Raw genomic sequence first — 7462 nt, forward strand, 5'->3', positions numbered from 1 at the left:
TAATGAAGGATTTTTTCCAACTGGATAATTTTTATTTTTAATTCTTGTAATCTGTTATGTTGTAGGAATAAATTATTTTAAAATTCATATATAATTTTAATGATTGAAATTTTCTACAATAAGAATTATAATAACAATCTAATAATAACATAGCGAAAAAGTTGTGGTACAGTACCCTTTTTTTTATATTCTTTCCGCCCTGTGAGCACTAAAAGGGCCTCTTTTAGCAGGCCCATTATGGGTTCGAGCCAGGCCCACAATGGGGCGACCGAGTAGTGAGGGATGGGGCCCGACATATCCGAACAGACCACCCTCCGAAAGATTCCTCGGGATTCCTTGACCAGTCAGGATTCGATCCCGGGTCCCCAGAGCCAGAGCCAGAGCCAGAGCGGTCAAGGCTGCCACCTTGACCGCTCGGTCATCCGGCCTCTGTGGTACAGTACCAATGATTGATATCAACTACCGATAATTTGGAATAAATAAAAATTTTTATAGATCACATGGCATTATCATGACAAGGCAGTGGCGTAGCGTAGTGGAGGCGGTAGAGGCGGCCCGCCTATTTTGCTTGCAAGGAATAATCCCATCCAATAGCCTTGCTATATAATTCCCGTTTAGGCCAGTGTTCCGCAACCTTTTTCTACTCGCGGCACACCTATGACTCGACATGACTCAACACGGCACACCAAAATGTTATTCTCCTCAATAACGTATGATATGACACTATTAATAGAATTCTGTAATGCCATAAACCACAAAACTCAATTATGTTGAGTTTTGTGAGTTACACTAGGTGGACACCGATGGCTGTATACTATGGGATCAGATAGTATACTATGTATACTACCGGATCAGAATCAAGGCATAGTAACTTCATAAAAAAAAGACAAAAATTAAATAAGCGTGTCATTGTGTGTCTGTATTCAGGAATTTCCTAACAATGTGACATGTATTCAATATACAGGCCTTCTGTAGTGTGATGTGTGTTCCTATTCAATTTTAATGTTCCCAGGCTTTTGTGTAGCGTTTGTGGTATGACACCTGTAGAGGAGAAAACGACAGGTACAATAAGCACTCCTATCCATCCTCCACAGATGCCTTATTTCCTGGGCAAGTTCCGTGTACTTGATGATTTTTTCACTGCATGTGTTTTGTATGTTGTGACTGTTTGGAACGGATATGTCTGTAATGTATGTGATTTTATTGTGTTTGTCAATGAGTGTGATGTCTGGTCTGTTGTGGTAAATTGCTTTATCTGTGATTATGACTGTCGTCGTACAGTTTGTGCATGTTGTTTTCCAATACTGTCTGTGGAATATACTTGTAGTATGGTTCGTGGATGTCTGCCAATTTGTGTTTCTTTGCAAGCTCTTGGTGTATTATATTTGCTACTTGATTATGTCAATGTAAATTATATCTGTACCAAGAGTTTGCAACCAGAAGTGATGAGTTGCATAATTTCTGGCATGATGTGACATTTTCTGCAAGTGTCATTTCTGAGTGTTATATCTTTCAGTATGTGTTTTCTGTAGATTTTAGTATTTATGACCTGATCCTGTATGGCAATCATAAATCCTTCTATCTCCCGAAAGAGGCATCACCGAGCTAACCAGCTATTTGACGCAGTTTTGTCAACAAAATCCTGGGCTAGATAGTCATAAAGATATCTGCCATAGATTGCCTTTTGAACCCACGATTGCTTAAGTGTCTATGCTTTTTATATGTTCTGTCTTGTCCATATGATGCAAATGTAAGTTTAATGGTGATTTTATTTGAGTCTGCTAGACTTATTGCTTTATGTAACTGTGATGTTTCTTACTTTTGTAGAAAAACTCTCGCAGTGTGCGTATTTATTTGTAGTGAAAATTTACTTTGTCAATCAGGCCACGTCCGCCATCTTCACATGCAAGGGTTAATCTTTCTATGGCAGATTTAGGATGACGTTTTCATTTGAAGTTGCTTAAGATCTGTGTGAGTCCAATTTATAACTCCAAAAGAATAAGTACTTTTTTTAACTCTTTCCGCCATATGAACACTAAGAGGCCCTCTTTATGCAAGAAATAAATAAGTACTGGGACGACATGTGTTTATTCCTTTAACATCATCTTATTTCATCTGTGAATGAAATATAAGCATAAGAAACAACAACTGCGATAAAAATATATAAATAAAACTTGAAATTAATAAAATATGTAAAAGTTCATGTCATACCTCTCACCTTGTGACAACACACCGGTGTGTCGCTATACACCGGTTGCGAAACACTCTTGTAGAACTTTAAACGCCTGAAGCCGTGAGCCCAAATATGGATTAGAAAATTACCAATCCGAAATGCATTCTTAAATATGCGAAATAAAGAGAACTGTTTTAAGCTGGGTCTCTGTTAATTATGCATAATTAAGAAAGACGTGATAAATATTAGGCCTGCTAGTCTTACTATTGGAATAAGAAACCTTTACTTATAACTTTTTATATGCTCTCCAGCCTGACGAAATAAAGTCTGTTTCCTTGAAGTTAATTACCGTTCTTCTCCCGAAGACTTTGTAGATTTCTAATCTTTCAAGTTGTTTCGGTCGAGGCTCTATTTTCTCTCGATGGCGTCTTTTCCATTCTAAGGAGTGAGGAAATTGTAGAGTTCTTCTAAAACCCTACAATCTCCTCTCTCCTTAGAATTCTGTGCTTACTACATCGAGCTATCTCCTTATAGATGAAACAGAAAACCTTGTCATAGGTGACTACCACACTGTGTGATAGAACTGCCTCAGCTGAAGCATTCGAAAAGGATCTACAAACTGTTCGTGATAAGAACGGCATGAATATAGATAGTCCATTTATACGTTTATACGTTAGAAACTTTGACCTATCGACCGGAAGTTTCACCAGTACCTCACTAATAATGAGAAATCCATAAGTCGAAAATTTTAGCTTTGTAGACCCAGTGGTTTTTCTCTTCGAGCGTCTGCAGTGCAGGATGAAGAACAAGAAGAAAATACAGCTATTTGGAGATTTTTGCACTTTTCGATTGCTCATATTTCTGAAACGACTGAAATCTCGAATACTACCTAAAAATCAATCTTCCTCGAGCGAGACGAGATACTCTAAATTACTATAGGCTATAAATGTTAATATATTACTATAAATGTTTCGGAGACGGAAAAATGGATCCCCGAAAATCGGCAACTCTTATTCCTGTATGTGAAGTCAGTCAGTGACTTTTTCACTTGCCGGGGAGTCATTGCCGTCACTCCTGATATAAGACTCTAAATTATTGGATCAAATTTCATCTATTATTAAATACAAAACACCCTCAATATATGTTACATTTAAATTCTTATCGACGGCCGGACGGCCGGATGGCCGAGAGGTCAAGGTGTCAGCCTATTGTTCTGGGTGACCCGGGATTGAATCCGAACGGGTCAAGGAATCCCCAGGAATTTTCCGGGGAGTGGTCCGTTCGAATATGTCGGGCCCTGTCCCTCACTACTCGGTCGCCCCATTGTGGGCCTGGCTCGAATCCATAATGGGCCTGCTATAAGAGGCCCTCTTAGTGCCCACAGTGCGGAAAGATTATTAAAAAGAAAAAACGAAAAAACATAAATTCCTACAACGCGTTGTGAATGAAATGGTATACATAGTAAAAAACAACGCTTTCTACTGATATTTCTGGAATTTTCTAAATTCTGCTTCAACAAGGTTGCTAGACGTCTCAGATTTTTATAGCTTAAACAATTTATAAATTTTGGGCTGGATTTTATATCACTAGTGCCCAGAAAGTTATATGCTTACCTTAAAAAACATATAAAAGCAACTTTCGGATGTAACGAAATTATTTCTACTTTTTCAGTTTTTAGAACATTAAATAAATGTTCTTACTGAAATGTGGATTGAATTTAGTTTCTCACAATAGCTGCCGTATTACAATATTGAAGCAACTTCTGATAATGGAAAATACTACAATATGTGAGAGGCAGATGTTGACCTGCAAGTAGAATTTCTTCTTGTCCACAACGCGCAGGTCGCCAGTAATCCAAAAACCCACCATTTTTTTTCCATAAAGTGATCGCTTTAACAGGTTAGATTTCAGGAAAACCAGATCTAACTAACAGTGATCGCATTACACAATAAGCAGGTGATTGCCATACAGAGAGAAAAAATATACCTAAAATCTATCGAGTAAATTTCAGGCCAAATAAACTTGCCCACTATAGGGAAGGTGGCCTTGTCACCGAGATGGTCACATTGGCAGGTTCCACTGTGTGTGTATGTGTATATATACAATCAGTAAAAAATATTTTGATACAAGTAAATGATTTCGTTATAAGAATTCAAATTCAGATTTTAACATCAAAAGTAAATTGTTACCAGAGCCTCTTTGGCCATCGGCCGTTGCGACCGATGTTACCGCTTCCCGGGACGTGGACCCAGAGGTTGGATTTTGGGAAGCGTGTTCGGGTTGTGAACGGTGTTGTTTATAATGCACGTGAATGGAATCGTTGGTGTTGGGTGCGACGAACGTGTCGTTGTTTGAACTGTGTGTTTCAGCGTGAGAGGTGTTGTTGTTTCTGTGTGTGGATATGAATTACTAAACTAATGTAAGTACGACAAGAGGAAAAAAAAATAAAAAACCTCTTGCCTTCTTACATCTAGGTTAGTAAATTAAATTTAAGGTTTTAGTTTCAATGTTAGTATGACGAGAGGAAAAAATAAATAAAAAACCTCTGGCCTTCTTATCCTACGTTAGTAAATTGAAACTAAAACCTTAAATTTAAATGTTGTTAGTATGACAAGAGGAAAAAACAAACGAAAAAAACCTCTTGCCTTCTTATCCTAGGTTAGTAATATCCTTCAGAAATAGCAAAGGAAAAAGTCGTTCGCATCTCTTACGAAGCGACGCTTTTTCCTTTGCATCTTTGCCCACACTGAACGAGAGGATCCCACTCGTTGGAAAAGGGAGGAATGATCGAAACATTCCTCCCCTCCCAGTGCGGCAAAAATGATGTCGTCAACATGGAGACATTTCACTTTTCGGAACACGTCCGAATGGCGAAATGCCTCCTCTCCGTTCAACGCGGAACAGAGAATGCTGTCGACATCCGCTATTCCCGAAGGCGATCCCGTGAAGGAAGAACCCCTTCCGCAATCGATGGAAGAGAGTTCCTCTCCCCGCTCAAAGGGGGAAAAGACCCTCTCTTCATCGATTGCGGAAGGAGAACGCCCTTCACACTTCTTCATCTTCTTGGGCCGCAGCCAACGCCAAAACCGCCAGCTCTTCATTCTGTAAAGAAACAAAAAAAATATATATATATTGAGATTCGGATATACTTAACGCAGAAAAAATTCGAGATTATACTCACGACGGATCGGAATTCGGTTAGCTCGCGTTAGATCCTACCGGAAATTGCTAGAACGTTCGAACTGTATTTGCAGTAGAGACGACCGACCGGAACGAAGAAACTCTCTTACGTGTAATTTGTGTTTGTACGACAGAAAGTTAGAGACAAGCCGCACGTAGCCACGCGGAAAAGGCACTCGTACTCGATCTCGAGCCCAAATCATAACAAGTGTTCGTTCTAGAGCAATTTACCTTAACGCGCGTACAAACGGTACGTCACATAAACGCAACGACGGCATTTAAAAGAGTTTCGTGCAAAGAAATTCCGAACGAGTCGACGAAAACACAACACAAACGTGCAAAGAAGCGAACTCGTCATTCGGGACACGAACGTTTAAGTGGCACAAAGCATTCGCAGAGGGTTACGTAAGTGTGGAAGATCGACTGCACATAGAAAAGATCACCTTATGGAAAGAGACAAAGGGCCTAAGGAAAAGAATTCTTTGTGTCCAGCCTGTATAGATAACTGTTAGGTGTATTAGTATTAGATATGTTTGCAGACAATTTAATTCTGGCAAAATAAGCCATTGAAAAGCGTTGTAACTAATACATAAATTCCATGGAGAAGTCGAAAGTCAAAGGGCGAAATTTTTGACCTGTCGAAGGAACATCCCATGCTTCAGAATACCGTCACCGTCCATCAATGTTACCAGAGTATATTTTAGTTAAAATTACGATACGCTTTACGATGGAATTCGTATTTAAAGTTAGTATTAAATAAGTTTTAATTGAATTTCTATAAATAAGATACTTGCAAATACCTTATTCTTTGACCATGTTTATAAAAATATAATCTGAATTAATTAATTACGAAAATAAACCAATGAACAAATACTTAATCCTTTGCGTCCGTCGTTTTCGGCGCTTCGGTCGCTTTCCAATGTGGCGGCTGGTTTAAAAGTCGAAAGAGGTGCGTTTCGGATGGTAATTCAAACGAAAAACACAAGCGACGGCAGATTTAAACGCAAATATGCAAAGTCCGAGTCGGCCGATGTCGTCTCCGAAAGTTGGACTAAACGAAACGAAGATAAAATCTTACAGCTAGCTTAATTCTAATTAAAATCTTACTTGGTGTAATGTCGGCGTCCACAAGTCTTCTTAAAACCACGTTCGGGTAGCAAAAAACACCGGAAAAAGGCAAAAAACACAGCAAAAACCAGAGCAAAGAGCGCACACGTCCATTCCGCAAGCGAAAAACGTGCAAAGTGACGCAAAATCGTGTTGCAACAATACGCGTTTCCATTGAAACGGCAATTGTTGTGAGATTAGAAAGCGCGTAAGAATTCGAATGCGATTGACGTCATGGATTTTTTTTGAATTTTAAGGCTAAATATCTGCATTTTTTACGTTTCTATCCCCCGAGTGACGACGGATTGGGATCGAGAGACTCCCTACCACCCTCCGCCTTCGATTTCCATTCTCCACAAGGGGTTTGAAGCGAGATTTTCTATAATCGAACGGCATCTTTACCTCGCCACCCCCAAAACTAGACGAAATCCTTCCTCTCGTTCGTCGAGTATTTTCCGACGAATTTTCCGATTGACCGACAGCGCAATTTTTATTAAATTTCGTAATATTTCGTTTATCTGACACCACGCGGTTACCTGACGTCATCGAACATTGGTTATGTTAAATATACAGTCGACCCCCCTATAATTACGGTCCCTATAGTTACGATTCCTATAAAACTACGAAAAAATTGCTACCGGTATCCGTAAAAAATAGTAAAAGTTCCCTATAAACACCTCAAACGTCATCGGGAAGCCGAACTACTTTCCCGCCGTCCGTAGCGCCACGCTACGGAGAGATTTCTATCGTCTGGACAGTATTATATAAATTATATATAAATTAGGTACTGTACATATAATTATATATTAATTATATATAAATTAGGTACTGTATATATAATTATATATTAACTTATTGTAACTTTGTTATAATTAAATATATAATTTCCGCCGTCTAGCGTGGCGCCACGCTACGGAGATTTTTACGCTAACTATCGTCTGTCAGTATGTAAATTAGGTACCGTAAGTCTAATACAGTACTGTAATTTTATACATTTCTTGT

The sequence above is a fragment of the Centruroides sculpturatus genome, unplaced genomic scaffold (assembly GCF_000671375.1).
Source record: "Centruroides sculpturatus isolate CEXI.00-Female unplaced genomic scaffold, Cexi_2.0 scaffold230, whole genome shotgun sequence".
Taxonomy (NCBI): Eukaryota; Metazoa; Arthropoda; class Arachnida; order Scorpiones; family Buthidae; genus Centruroides; species Centruroides sculpturatus.